The sequence below is a fragment of the Chelonia mydas genome, chromosome 3, assembly GCF_015237465.2.
Source record: "Chelonia mydas isolate rCheMyd1 chromosome 3, rCheMyd1.pri.v2, whole genome shotgun sequence".
Taxonomy (NCBI): domain Eukaryota; kingdom Metazoa; phylum Chordata; order Testudines; family Cheloniidae; genus Chelonia; species Chelonia mydas.
In genome coordinates, this window is record NC_057851.1 from 116,036,604 (window position 1) to 116,052,149 (window position 15,546).

The 15,546-nt window shown below is 41.3% G+C and overlaps 1 protein-coding gene and 1 long non-coding RNA gene across 9 annotated transcripts in view; both read left to right on the forward strand.

Moving 5' to 3' along the window:
• The window catches only part of TULP4 (TUB like protein 4), a 277,954-nt gene that overhangs the window by 58,062 nt on the left and 204,346 nt on the right, over window positions 1-15,546 (forward strand). The gene's annotated exons all lie outside the window — the stretch shown is intronic.
• LOC119565803 lies at window positions 3,098-8,025 on the forward strand. Its single transcript, XR_005224764.2, has 2 exons — window positions 3,098-7,386; window positions 7,591-8,025. It is a non-coding gene; the product is annotated as an uncharacterized LOC119565803 (long non-coding RNA).

A 15,546-nucleotide genomic window follows, 5' to 3' on the forward strand; every position in this document is an offset into this window, starting at 1 on the left:
TCCGGTTACTAAAAAGAAAAGATGATACCGTTTTTAACCCTTGATAGGGTTGATGCTTGGTATCAATCCTAACCTGCAAATAGTGATAGAACAGTTCTAGGATGTGAATAGTTAGCAATTGGGAGGAAGTGGGGAGGAACCATAGGGCTGCCTTATGGCTCTAGAAGTCTCAGATGTGCGGCAGGGGAGTAGGAAAGGTCTCTTCTTCACCAGCAGCTCGTTCCTGGAGCTATTCTGGCTGAGCAGGAAAGAGGCAGAGAGGGGATGGAGAGGGAAGGGCAACTTGTAGTGGAGCAGCTCAAGTGTCTGACCTGACACTGGAGGTGGGCACAGTGGCCTTTCTGGTGTGACCAGTAGTGCTTTGCTTGCACTCAGGAGGGATGAGTTCTGGGATTGTAGTCGAGGGAGGGAATGGGATCCCTGAGCCTTCTCCATACCATGGACCTTGCAGGGGAGCCACAATCTGACTGGAATGTTTTTTTAATTTTTTAAACTCAGTATTAAAGCACATTAGAAACTGTTTTCATTCTCTTCTGTCAAGTTTCCATGCTGCTGGTATCACCCGGGCCGACGCTCTTTCTTCTCAGCAAGCTGGCCTCCCTGGTAATGGGCTTGGACTTGCTCATTGCAGTTGCAACAAATACTTTTCAAAGCCTTTTTATTTGGAGAGTTAACTTGTGCTCTGTTCATTTTTCTCCCACCCCAATTGTTAAATAGCTCAGCACCGATCCTGTTATTTCCTGTCCCCACCCCCAGAGAGCAGCGTGTGAATGCCAGGGATGTCGTCCAATCCCGTCCTCTTCATCTCTTGTCCAGTGTGACACCCTCCAAGTGTCGTTTCCTTTCCTGTTTACTTTGACCTCTTCTTGAGTTATGGTCAGCTTTTGCCTTTCAGTCCTCTTCAGAAAATTCTACTGCCATCACTCTCGCCCTGTAACATGTTAACATCTCTATAGCTTCCCTTTGCCTGTTTTCCTCAGCCCCTCCATAAACTCTGTATCTTCACCTCTTCCCCCTGCAAGTTCAGATATTTTCTGGCTGCTACTGTCACACCAGGGATCTCTTTTGAGGAACCTAGAGCCAATTCTCCCTGTATTGATAGTATCCTCTTTAGCGTGGAGCATAAGGCCGTAGTCACACCAGTAAGGGACTCTGTGAAGGAAAGGGAGAGTGGTGCTCCGATATTCTATGTAGGGGCTAACCTATTGTCTCCACAATCGCTAGACTCCTTGGCCTAGTATGCCAACAGGAGATCCCACAAAGTGACAATAAGGCAGGCCCTAGTGCAGCATTCCCAACCTCAAGCGCTCAAAAATCATGAATTAGGTCCCCCCATCATAAAATTAAAACAACATTTTGGGTAATTTTATTTGCCTTCTGGTTTCTGAGCCTTTAGGGAGCACTCAAGTCAGATTTTCAATCTTTTCTTTGCAAATGTGAGGGCTAAAAACGTCCTTTTTAAAATGGAAAGTGGAAATTCTCCCCTAATCACATGCTGGGGCTTTAAGAAAAGCGCTGGATATCTGTAGACTCACAATAAAATCACAAGAGCTGGCAACACTGCTTTGCTTTGTTGATTTTGAAATGGCTTTTGCGGTGCATGTATACAAAGCATATTTCCTGTGGACTGTTGATCACCTAGTCAATATTTTTTGGTTTAAAAATGTTACCAAAAAAATTTCATGTTAATGCACTGGTGGTAAAGAATCCAAGGAGAGGAAGTAAAGAGTTTATACGATTTGGGAATAGGATTATCAGGTTTTAGAAATAACCATGTTTTTAAGCTGGTTGACATTGTCCCTTTAGATTTCACTGTGCAGTAGTGTTGTTAAAAAGTTCTCATTGCCAGATAATGTATTCTGCTTAAATAAGAACTTTAGAACTGGAGTCAGACTCAACAGCTTTCCATAAATGAACCTGAAACCTTTGTTCACATCTGATTGTTAAAATATATATATTGTACCTTTTAAGATTTCAGTGCCTGGAGGTTTTTTCTATCACTTAAATGGCAATGAAGATTTGTTATATCTGGGAAATATACGTTATTTTTCAGGGGTATTCTAATGTATTCAAAGAAAATGTACTTGTTTGTTTGAAGGAGGCTTATTAGGGAGCCAGCTATAAAACTAGCAAGATTACTACTAGATTGCTGATCTGTTGGCTCTCAGAATTTTGATGATAAAGGTCACTTCTAACCTCCTCATGTAACTTTGTCTTGAATATAAATATACACAAAATACATTGAGCATTCAAATGGCAGAGGAATGAGGTTTATGAGCTATGGTAATTATTAAGATAATGGATAAGATGCCCATTAAAAACTATAAACACTTCACAATGTAATTGCAAAGTAATTGCCTGTCAAGTATAGCAGGGTTGTTTTAGGTCAGACAAAAAATGTATAGACACTTGTCTCTGGGCAACCGACAACTGACTTCTGACAGCATCTTTATGCGCATGTTTAAACTTCTAGGAGAGATATAAATATTATGTTTGGTTTAGGTACTGCTTTAAACAGAAATAGCCTTCCTTTTTAGCCTCCCAAAACTGGGCTAAAAGAAAGGATTGAATCAAAGAAACTGTTTCATTTGTTTGTGGACATTCACAATCAAGTTGCAGTTTTAACTGTAAAAATTGAATCAAGATACTTCAGTTGGAATTACCTGCCAAAAGACTACCTTGTAGGAAAATAACACCTTTTTTATTTTTCTCCATTCTTTCCATGTTCAGGAGATGAAATGTGCTGTAGAAATAAAATAAGCATGAAGTTGACTTCATTAGTGAAGAAAATATTAGTTTACTTTTCCTAGTTAGACCTACTATACTTGAAGTATTAATGTGCTGACAGTCAGGTTTTGCTTCTTCCATGTATGTGTGCAAGTAGTAGAAGTACAAGGAAATAAGCTTTGGAAAATGATCTCCTTTTTTAGGTTTCAGAGTGGTAGCCGTGTTAGTCTGTATCAGCAGAAAGAACGAGGAGTACTTGTGGCACCTTAGACTAACAAATTTATTTGAGCATAAGCTTTCGTGGGCTAAAGCCCACTTCATCAGATGCGTGCAGTGGAAAATACAGTAGGAAGATTATATATGTAGAACATGGAAAAAATGGGGGTTGCCATACCAACTTTTAACAAGAAATGGGCCATCCTAATTATCACTACAAAAGTTTTTTTTTCTCCTGCCGATAATTGCCTACCTTAATCGTTTGGTCTCATTAAGAGTTGGTATGGCAACCCCCATTTTTTCATGTTCTCTGTTTATCTGTCTATCTTCTTCAGATGCATGCAGTGGAAAATACAGTAGGAAGTGGGCTTTCGCCCACGAAAGCTTATGCTCAGATAAATTTGTTAGTTGCTAAGGTGCCACAAGTACTCCTCGTTCTTTCTCCTTTTTTAGGTTATTTTAACTTGGAGGTTAGTTATAGTTTTTTAACTTTGCAGGCCCTTAATTGACCATGAATAGTGTGTGTGTGGTTTTTTTTGTGGAGAGGGATGTTGTGGTTTACATTAGGAAGAACAGATTTATCTTGAGTATTGATAAACATAACATCACAAACATAAGATCAATATCATAAGATAACTTCTTATTTTATACTGTAAAGCAGCATATTTCAGCATGGGTACAAAGTGCAAATGATTATTGTATACTGGGACAAATTTTGTTCTGTTACCCAGCATAAATCCCACTGCCTTCCAAAGAGTTGCTTCAGATTTATGCCAGTGTTATTGAGAATAGGATTTGGCCTGCTTCTTATAAATATTTTTTCATTATAAAACAAATTAGTATGTAGAGTGACAGACTAGATTAGAGTAGTATATAGTCAGATTACTAAAGTCTCCCTGTTATAAATAGCACACCCAGTTTAGACGTGGCATGATATAACACAGCTGCCTTAGACAACTAGGCTATTAAACTATATGTACTAAAGAATCAAAATTCTGCTGATTAAATAGTTCCAAATTTGGCTTTGTCACAATAATATTTATTCTTATCTGTATTACAGTAGTGCCTTGGGGCGCCATTGTATTAGGCACTATAACAGCTCTTGTTTATAGAGAGAGAGAGAGAGACAAGATGGGTGAGGTAATATTTTTTATTGGACCAACTTCTGTTGGTGAAGGAGACAAGCTTTTGAGCATACACAGAGCTCTCCTCCAGGTTTGGAAAAGGTGCGGGAAAGGTGCTCAGGCCAGGTTTACACTAAAAAGTAAGGTAGACCCAGCTATGTCGGTCAGGGTTGTGAAAAATCCACACCCCGAAGTGATGTCGTTAAACCAGCCTAACCCCTGGTGTAGACAGCACTAGGTCAATGGAAGAATTCTTCCACTGACCTAACAACTGCCTCTTGGAGAGATAGATTAACTACAGGAATGGGAGAACTCCTGTCGTTGTAATGAGGGTCTACACTGAAGTGCTACAGCAGCACAGTGCAGCACTGCTGCTGTAGCCATTTAAGTGTAGACATACACTCGGTGTCACAGCTAAACACAAGGTGTAACAGATTATTTAGCATGAGTAGTTAATGCATATTGTAAGTGACCATTCAAGGTGAAGTTGCCAGTTAGCACTTCTGCAGTCATGTGGCAAAAGAGGGGGGTTAGTGGGTTGCTGCTTGTTGTAATAAGCCAAAAATCTAGTTCATATAGTCAGTGGCTTATGTATTAGAGTCTCTGTACTGCCAATTTGAGATGTGATTTATCTGTTTTTTCTTTGTCAATGCATGTATTTCCATTGCTTCCCTTTAGCTCTTTTAGACTACCCGTTTCCATCATTGTTAGTCTTCCTATAACTTTGATTCTTAATATTTAATGTGACAACAGATAAAATCTTCAGATTTTTAATTTTTTTCTTTAGAAATATGTGATCAAAGCCAGTTCATGTGGCACTTTCTTGTATTAGAAAAATTAACTGTGTAAATAAGCAATATACAAATAGATTGAAAATGGACTGCTGTTGGAAGGGTTAAGTTAAACAAGTCTGTACTACAGAGAAATAAACTAATTGATGAATTAAATGAATATGTTTATCTGGGGACTTCAAGTAGCTCTGTTATGGAATTTCAAAGAATGATGGATTTATTATACAGTTAATGCTCTCCTCTCCTTATGGACGTTATGGAGCACACTATGCAAAACATTGGCGTACCACTCCCGTTCATTTCTCCAGAGTGAGAATGGCCACCAGGAACAGTTCAGTTAAATGACACTAATGTAACAAGAACTCACCAGCTATTTTGGCTTAAGGAGGGTGTATGTGCACGGCATTCAATACTCCATTGAAACAACAAGAAAGAAGTAGCTGGAGACAAAAAGTAGTAACAGCGATTGACAATAGGGATTGTGTAAAACCAGTCACCCCATCCATCCCTTTTCCGTGAACCTTTCTCTGCAAAATAAATGTTAATGTTGTGTTGTGGTGGTGTCTAGGTGCCAGAGCATTATTGTGCTAAGTGCTGTACAAACATGTAACAAAAAGATGATCCCTGCCCCTAAGGGCTTCCAATCTCTGTTGAATATTTCAGCACCTTTCCTTGTTCTTCTGTCTGATGATTTTGCCTCTCATTCCTTTACTTCCTTCCACCCCATTCCCAGTCTCATTTGTTCTCACAGTCTTAGTGTGTGCTTCCTCCTAGCTCCTCCATGTTCTGCCTTTGTTATTCCTCTCTTGTTCATCGTCATGTTCTCTCCTGCTCCTTACCCATGTGCTTTTTGCTAAGCACAAAGTGAGGGAGTATTGAGAAGAGCACAACACTTGTGCTTATTCCACGTGCTTTAATGCTATCGGCAGTGTGTTGTGGCAAAAGCACAGGGGTGCCAGTATCAGAAAAGCTGCTTTGCATGAATTACATTTAATAAGGCCGTAAGCCATAGGTTGACAGCTCTGGTACATGGAGCTATATAAAGAAGATTATTCTTTGCAGCAATTAAGGCCCCTTCCCCCATAAATTATCAAATGGTACCAACCATTGTATGCAGCACATTTCTGTCTGTTTACTCAGAACCTACCAAGGGTTCAGCTGCTGCATAACGGGAGAGTGAGTGAATGTGATTTGGAGAGTCATCACAGATGAACCAGAAGCTATCCTAAGTGGAATCAGGCTATCAGACATCATTAGCTGAGGAAAGTGATTACAAGACAGAAGTCCGGTGGTGGTAGTGGTTAGACAGTCAGACATTCCATGACACCTCATGTTCTGATTTTCGAATGGCAGTCATGAAAGTCTCACCCCACAGAGGTGCTGGGGAGCATCTGTGCACTTGAAACACATATGTCCGTCAGGATCCACTATCCTCTTATGAGAGAAATTACTTATATGGAGCTATACATTTACATGGCACTTGACAAATATACAGATGAGAGATGCTTTAAATCAGTGGTCCCCAATCTTTCTGTGGGAATAGCACATTCCTATTCCCAACAGAGTGTGGCGGGCGCTAAACACCCTGCCGCCGAAATGCTGCCGAGAAACGGCAACGCTTCTCGGTGGCATTTTGGCGGTACAGTGTCTTGTGGGCGTACACAACTGCCATCGCACCCACGGGCACCGCGTTGGGGACCCCTGCTTTAAATAAAAGGTCTAAACTATTTTGATAGTGACCCTGTAAGATTCTAATGTTGCATGTAACAGAAGGGGTCACATTAAAATCAGTGATGAGGTGTGGCATTGGTCATGGGCATCAGCCTGCAATACTGAAAGAGTAAGATTTTCTTTCTTTCTTTTTTTGGTAATCCCCATATTTTAGCTTGTTCAGCAGGTATATTAAGAAGGAAGCATTTATCTTTTGTAATATGGATGGCTGTACGTGCATTTTCCAGTACTATTTTTTCTAACATCAGGAAAGAGTAGTACTACTTTTCCCATTTTCACTGCTTTAAAGATGCATAATAATAGTTCAGGCAAAACTAGAGTCTGTAAGTGCACCCAAGGTGAAGATTACCACTGTATAGTAGTAGCCTTTTGCCATCTCAGTGGAGACATTGTATATCAAGATAGTTCTTTCTAGTGAGGCTTTTATATTGAAGCATCTTGAAAAGTGCAAATAAATTAAGAAGCAAATATCTCCTTTCTGTAAATTGTAAGATATAGATTTAAATAGCTGTTTTAAAAAAATTCAAACTCCAGGACATCCAAAAACTGAAAAGTCTTGGTCGAAGTATTTGTATCAAAGCCTTGCCTTCTCTATATGGGTGACATTTTAAGGCTACGTATAGCTTGCCATTAAAAAAAAAAAAATAAAAAAATCAACATTTCCTAACAGGTACCATGCAGTGGTATGGGAGACAACTGTACATTTCACATAATCAAATCCTGAAGGAGATGAGCAGTCTTTCTTAAAAACAAAATTAAAAATTGTGTTTTAAAGGTGACTTGTAAAAGAGAAAAAGGTAAGTGCCTCCTCCCTCTTTATACTATATAACAACCAGAAAGCTATATAAAAAGAAAATTAAGATTCTTGAAACACTCAAAAGTTAGGAAACGCCAGAATTAAAGTTGCCAGTGCATAACTACAGTATCTGAGTGTTTCACAAGCATTAATGAATTTATCTTCCTAACACTTCTCCCCATCCCTCTGTATTACAATCTTTTAGCTTCCTCCAGGTTTCCATAGCGCCAGCATCTGAAGCACTGGGAGTACAGAAGACCGTTCCAGACGGAGTACAGTTCCAGTGCCTGGCGCCACAGTGGCTTCTAAGTCAAGCAAGGAGCAATTGTGGGTAAAGTCCTACTCAGCCCCTGCAGCCTACTCTGTTGCTCCATGGAAGTAGTGCATGCACACTGGCCATACGGAGAAACTGGAACATGCTCAGTGCCAATGGAATATTTGGAGAATTCGGCTGCAGAATGTCTCTCTCAATTTCTCAGGCATTTCATGGCATCTCTGTTGTCATAATCCTACCAGTTGTCCAGTAGCCCATAGTGTTGGGGGAAAAGGGTAGATATGAGGGGAATAAGACCCATTATTAAAACTTTTTTGTAATGCCTCCTATTGGAGAAAAGGAATTAAAACTTTTCTTATTTGCATACACAAGGTGCTGCAGTAGTTTTGCCTTTCTTTGTAGTAGTTATACTCTTCTCCGGTAAAAAGATGTGTAAGGGTATTCTTTCTTCATAGGCTTTTACGGCCAGAACAGACAACAATTATGGTAATTTATCTGACATCCTGCACAAAACAGGCCATAGAATTTCACCCCACAATTCCTGTAGAGGAGGGTATTATTCTTCCCTTCTACTTTGGATATGGTCCAAACCCCACTGAGGTGAAGGGGAGTATTTCTATTGACTTCAATGGGCTTTGGCTCAGGCCATAAGTGAACACAAATTGAGTTCAATAACTTTAGTATGACCTGGGCAATTTATTTGGAGATGTTATTGTTAGACCCCTGCGCAGATACAAAATTTGTATCCGCATCTGATCCACAAAAATGGTCTGCAGATATGTGGAGATACAAAGCGGATATCCATGGATTTGCAGACTCTAGTTATTGCCAAGATTAGCCATCCTATCCTGAAGAAGGCTACAGGAGTCCTAGTCCTCCATTTGGACAGGCAATGAAAGAAGCTTGCCTTAAACTGGCTGGGTTCAGATGGTCATGGCCTAATGTCATGGAAGGGCAACCAGATTAGAACCAGAAAAGAAGCAGCAAAAAGCTGGACAACACCATATCAGATCCTGGGGAAGCAAGCAGCGGTATGACCACAAGTTAACCACACTAAACTAGACCGGTGGGAAGAAAAAAATATATCAACTGTATTTGATTTTCCAGTATGGAGCTTTTAGCTTCCAGATCAAGCGATATCTGAGTGTATCAAAAAGGACTGGGAGTGCTCCATATGTAGTTATAAATGTTCTGAAACTGATGTTTCGAATGAAACTTTTTCTATACCCCATTCAGAATGGCTTCATGATGCTTATTGTATAGTGCGGTGATTAGGCCATGAGTACAGAAGTGTCCTTTACATAGACTGGACCTAAATTTCTAATATTTTTTTAAAAAGTAGGAAAAATCTTTCAGCATACAAATTTGAGGCCTTCTTTGCACATTATAAAATGAACAAAAACAAAACCCTATATATCTCTCTCTCTCAGACAAAATCTCCCCTCTTCGTTCCTTTGCCAGTCACTTGGATGTGGTTTTGGTGGGGTGTGGGTTGTTTTGTTTTTAAAATAAAACATTTAACAATTCTCCTTAGGTTCAACAAAGTTTAGAAGCAGATGTTTTTATAACTGCATGGACTCCAAAGTTCAAGGTATGGAAAAAATCCTCCTAAATCCATTAAATGGATTTATTATTTAAGCACAACATCCAGGATCTAGACTAGGCCACAAAACTCCCTAGTGCCATTTTAAGGATGAAGTACACTATCAACACGGAGATAAACAATCATACCTTGGTCATTCTTCAAGATGAAATCTCATCTCTATTACAACTCCAATAGCACTCTCAAAAAAATGAGCAATCTCTGTATTTTACATGGAAGAGTGGTTCCTATCTTTCTAAAGCTGCTGGACCAAAGTCCTTCTCTCCCCCTGAACTTTCTACTTGGTCAACTTTTTGGATTAAGTCAAGATTTATAAATACAAACAGTGATGTTCGTAACTCAATTATCCTATAAATGGGAATCAATCTAATTTTAAGAAGTAGGGGTTTTTCTTTTTGATGTATAAATGCAGTTCAAAATCCAGTAATAAAACATTGTATCTTTGCGGGAGATGGGAGGGAATTAACATTAAAGGCTAATAAACAAATATTAGATTCCTGCAGATTGATTTAGCAAGACATCTACTTGAATAAGTCCCAGCAACAGTAAATGCAGTTCACCATTAAAAATATGTTTTCCCACTGTTCTTATACAGTTGTACCTGAAATACCAGAGTTCCTCCCTTTTCCCTGGCATGCAGAATAGGAAACAACTGTTCCTCATGCCCACCAAACCAACATTTCTGTGGTCTGCATCTAAAACTAGTGTGTGTTGGGACAGTCCTTAGATTGGGCATTATCCTCTCCTTTAAAAGACATGGCCTCAGATGTTTGGTTCTCATGGGATAAAAGAGCACCATGGACTGCTGAGTTGTGTTTTATATGTGAGCTTACTTTGGTTGTGTCATTGTTTGACAGTTAGTGTCTGACTTGTTTTAAAAACTCTAGCCAAAAAAGCAGCATAAAGTCAGCTGTAGAGAACACTTCTAATAATGCAAATCACACTCCAGTGGTATAAAATAAACTCTCAGAAGAGGTATTCTATAAATTCACTATACTGTTTGTAGTCAGGGAGATATCTGTCCTTACTTCACCCTGTTGTACCTAAGTTTTGCAGGGCTCTCATAAAATTATATAATTTTCTTATATGCTGCACTGATTGAGTGAGTTAAGGCTGGGAATGACAGCTTTTAAAAGAATCTCAAACTTTAAATTGTAGTTCTCTGAAAAGTGACTGTAAAAATAGCATGGTAGAGTTCCATGTTCATGATCTGTCAAAGATTTTTCATAAAAAATATGGTCAGTTTACAAAACAATTCCCCCCCCCCCCCCCCAATTGTAAGCACTGCAAACCCCCACCTTGGCTCAGAGTCATCAATAAAGGTTCTGTAGGCTAAATTAGTCCCGCAGTGCAACCCCATTGCCTTCAGTGGGCTTGCACATGTATAATTGAGTGGCTCTTAGGCTTGGTCCACCCCTAAAACTTAGGTCAGCTTACTTACATTGCTTAGGAGTGTGAAAAATTCCCGAGAAAGATGTAGTTAAGCTGAACAAAGCCCTGGTGCAGACGCAAGTAGGTCAACAGAAGAATTCTTCTGTCGACCTAGCTACCGCCTCTTGAGGGGATGGATTTACTGCTGCGATGGAAAAACCCCTTCTGTCATTGTAGCAAGTGTCTCCAGTACAGTGCTACAGCGCCATAGCTGCGGCTGTGCTGCTGTAGCGCTTGCAGTGTAGACATAGCCTTAGAAGTAATGCTTTTGATCAGGCCAAAGGAGGAATAGAATCCAGCTTTTCTTCTCTCTGCTGTGTTGGCTGTGCAACTAACAGATGTGAGGGGGGGAAAAAAAAAAAGGCAATACAAGCTTACATCTGTCATGAATGTCGGTAGAGGTGAGACTGAATACACACAGGGAGCAGAACTCTTGAGCAAGAAGTTGTTCCTTTTGGATGGCGCACTTTTCGGGGTAGAACTGCACTTTAAGGGCTTGTCTATATGTAAAATGCCGCAATGGTGCTGCTGCGCCGCTGTAGCACTTCCCTGAAGATGCTTCTTACGCCAACAGAATGGGTTCTCCCGTCGGCATAGGTAATCCTCCACCTCGAGACACCATAGCTAGGTTGACGAGAGAATGCTCCTGTCGACCTAGCATTGTCTATGCCTGGAGTGAAAAATCCACATCCCTGAGCGACGCAGTTAAACCGACTTAATTTCCATGGCTTAAGGCTATGTCTATGCTACAAAATGATGTCAATTTAACTTACGTCCGCATACAACCACCACAGTTATTAAATCGCTTGTATGTGCGCACATTTGGCTCTGTAACTTGGTGGTGCGTGTCCTCAATGGGAACATTGTGGGTTGGCTCCTGGGAGTCAGTAACAATCAATTCTAGTAACTCGGTGTGTACATTGACACTGTGTTGACCTAATCACATTGACTAGTACTCTGCGCCACTTGGGGAGATGTTATTACGTCGGTGTAGAGAAGCCCTTATGTTGGCAGGAGCCAAATTTAGGTGCTGACACTTCCTTAGCTAAGTTGACGCAAGGCAGCTTACATCGACCTAACCCTGTAGTGTAGACCAGGCCTAAGTCTCTTTTATGGTTAAATTCTTTTGTACCGAATTTTGTTATCCCTTTGTACCACTCAGGCAGTGTGAAAGTGGTTGTAAGTGTAATTTAAATCCACTTACAGGCTGTGTACATGCCAGATAAGTTTAAAGCGGCCTTTGTCTTTGTTACTGCTGTCCCGGACAATGCTGACTTCTGTTTTCCTGAGAGATTTTTTTTTTAAAAGCTGTTTAGCATGGGTGGCAGCTCTATTTCACAGTGCCATGGCTCTTGTTCTCTAGGTAACATCTTTCTGTCAAGAGCTCTCTAGCTAAAGCTCATTGGGAAACCAGGATTTTTCCAACAGAATTTTACAAAGGGAAAAAAATCTCCAAAATCTCCCATGGAAGAAATCTGATTTTTCTCTGGGGCATTTGGAAATAAAGTGAAAAATGTAATTAAAATGTCCACTTCAAACAAAACAACAAATTTCCATTTTGGTTTGGGGATTTGGAGGCCCCCCCCCTCTTTCCTTCTCCGGACCCCTCCTTTTCCCCCAAGAGGAAAAATTTTCTAAAATCAAAAGAAAGTGGATGGGGAAATTTAACTTTTTTTTTTTTTTTTTTAGTGAAAAAGTGTGAAGATTTTCTTTTAAATATTTAGGGCATGTCTACACTACAAACTTAAGTTGACCTATATTAGTAATTATTGCAGTGATTCATGTCCACACTACCCTCCTTCTGTCAGTGGTGTGCATCCGGGAGCGCTTCCACCGGCCTAAGAGGGGCAGTGAGGGGCTCGGAGCCCAGCTGCCCCCCAGGCTCTCTGCTCCCCATTCTTTGTCGGGCACACAGCTGCCTACTCCTGGCTTCCTGCTCCGCACTGGGAGTCTGGCAGCTGCCTGGGCTCCCAGTGGGGAGTTCCTTGCCCAGACCCTGGCTGGCTGCTGAGCCCCCTCACCCGCCCCAGGGTGACAGCCTGATCTGTGAGCTGGGCTTCCTTGTCAATTTCACGGCTCCAGCACAGCGCTGTGAAATTGACAAGAATGACAGTCAACAGCTGATGTAAGTAACCGGCAGTCTGCAGTCTACACAGACACTGCGTTGCCCTAAAACTACATCAACATAAACCTTATGCCTATCGTGGAGGTGGAGTTATTATGTTGGTGTAGTAGGGCACTTTTACGTTGGCGGGAGCAAGGCTGTACTGTGGACGCTGGCGCTATTAGGTCGACATAAACTGCTTTCCGTCAGCCTAACTGTGTAGGATAGAGTAGGCCTTAGAAAGAGTAAGCAGTTTCACTCATTTCTTTAAACAACTTTTTTCATACTTCAGTTACAAAAATAAAAAAACGGGCTCTCCCCCCCACCCCATATCACTTATTCAACTCCCTCACCCCCATTTTCCTTGTTGGGAAAAGGAGAAAGAAACCTCAAAAATACCCAAACCAAAATGGAAAACTGACATTTTTTGATTTCCAAAAACTTAAATAAAAATGGTCCTTGAAATAATCTATAAAAATTTTAGGTCAAAATTAAAAGTTCTTTGTTTGAAATGTCAGTTTGATACACAGTTTTCCATTTTGATTTTTCCATTCAGAAAATCAAAAAATGTTGATGGAAAATGACCTTTTCTGTGGATAATGATTTCCACAAAACTACATTTTCCTCTAGGAAATCTTTTCATCCCACTCTAGTTACAGCTATAAATCTACAGCAGTGTTTGGCAGAGGGCAGTGCACTGATCAGTGTTCTGTTTAAGGGGTTAGTGGAGATATAGTAACTCTGAATTTTAGCAATGGTTTTCAAAATCCTCTTCCCAACTCTTTCCTACCAGTGAGAGTTGGAATGATCTGTATAGCTTTGTGAAGTAGACCAGGCATTTATACCACCTTCCCAATAAGACACCGCTGATGGCAGTATTTATCAATCTAGACCAGTGGTTCTCAACCCATTTAACATTGTGGTCTGCATATTCAGTGCTCTATGTGTTATTTGGGCCGCATTCACACAATATATATACTACCCTGTATATCTACAAAAAAATCCGTTTTAGTGTTTGTTATATGACAGCAATACAATTCAGATGGAGGTAGTACCTTTCATTTCAACACTGGCAAATGTCTAAGAGCATTTTAAATTAGCAAAATAAGTCAAAACCTTAACTGTCAAAATTAATTAATTTACTGTAAGGGTGTCATGGCATGGTGTATTGCCACCCTCACTTTCACGCTGCTGCTGGTGGCATGGATGGACTGAGCTCCTGGAGAACACACCTGCAAAGATTGGGAGCCCTGCCCTACCTGCAAAGATGGGGAGCCCTGCCCACTGTGGGATGTTCCCCCCGCCCCCCAGCCAGGGACTGTTCCCCATGCACCCCGACCCCACAACATGGGCTGACACATGAGTGCCCTGTGCAGGGCAGAACGGCTATCCCAGGGACTGCTTCGTCCAGCATCCAGTGCCCCACCCAGGGACATCCCTCCAGCCGCCCCAAAAACTGCTTGCCAGCACTCAACTCCCCCATCCAAGGACTGCCCCCAGTGACCGGTCCCCCCTCCTAGAGTCTGTCTGCCATGGACTGGCTGCACCCCCATCCCATTGGCCCCATCCCACTGCATTTCTTCCCCCCCCCCCCGATTGATCTCCTGCCTCAGCTGTATGTAGCTCAGTCCTGCAGCCCTGCCTGCCGCTGTTGTCCTAGGGCTAGGAAGCCTGCTCCAGCTAGGGTCAATGGACCTGCAGTCCTGTGGGGTCAGGGGTGCTGAGCACCCTGGCCTCCTGCTGATGCTTCCTGATCCTGTGCTTCCCCAGTTTTTGCACCGCCTCTTAACCCCCAGCAGCTCTGCACCTGGGGCAGGTGCCCCTCCTGCCCCATCCTAGTTACAGCCCTGAGGATGTCACATGGGCCGCAGCTGTGTGCTGATTGGGTGGGTTGAGAACCACTGATTTTAGACCTTACTGCCATGTTTTGATAAGTGTGGTATGAATGTCTAGCTAGTGTGCTTTGTAAAGGCCATGTGGATGGCGGAGACCCGAGTCCGCTTTTAGCTCTTCATCACCTTTTGGTCATGATGGGCTGATGTTACATAATGCAATTGCAGAGAGCCAAAGTAGTGACATAATGGCAGCGCATGAGGTAACATTTAAAACAGTGCAGTCTAGCAATGAAGCTGCCGCTCTTGAAACACAGCTGCAGGAGACCTTTCATTTTTGTCACTCCGTTCCATCTGTACATTGTCATCAATAAGAGATCCCAGTGGGAACAAGCTGAATACAAGCTGCAGGACACAGAGGCATTGAGAAGAGATCTACCAATCACAGGGATATCGCGCAGCTGTTAAATATTGCATGTATGTGACAGACTTGTACAAATAGCAGGCTAGACTTCTTTGAATATTTATTTATCATTGCTTTCTTTTATTATATAGCTTATTTGTTGAGCACTTTAGGGTCCATTCAGATGAAAGGCACTATATAATGGTGCCTTTGGATGTTTACTTCTTGTCTGGGTCTGTTCGTTCATTTATCACTGAAATGGTATATTGTAACAGCTCCATCCTGCCTATGCATCATGTGATACCATTAGAATGTCTCTCTTAATATTTATTTTAGCTCATTTATAAGGTGCCTATTGTGATGCATCTATGGTCTGAATAAAAAACAAATGCAAAACATTAAAACCAAATCCCGACCTTAAACAGCCAAATAAAATACACAGCCAGACAAGAGTTAAAAATAAAATTGGCACAAGGACAAGCTCAATAGACCTTGTTCAAACCACCCACAAAGA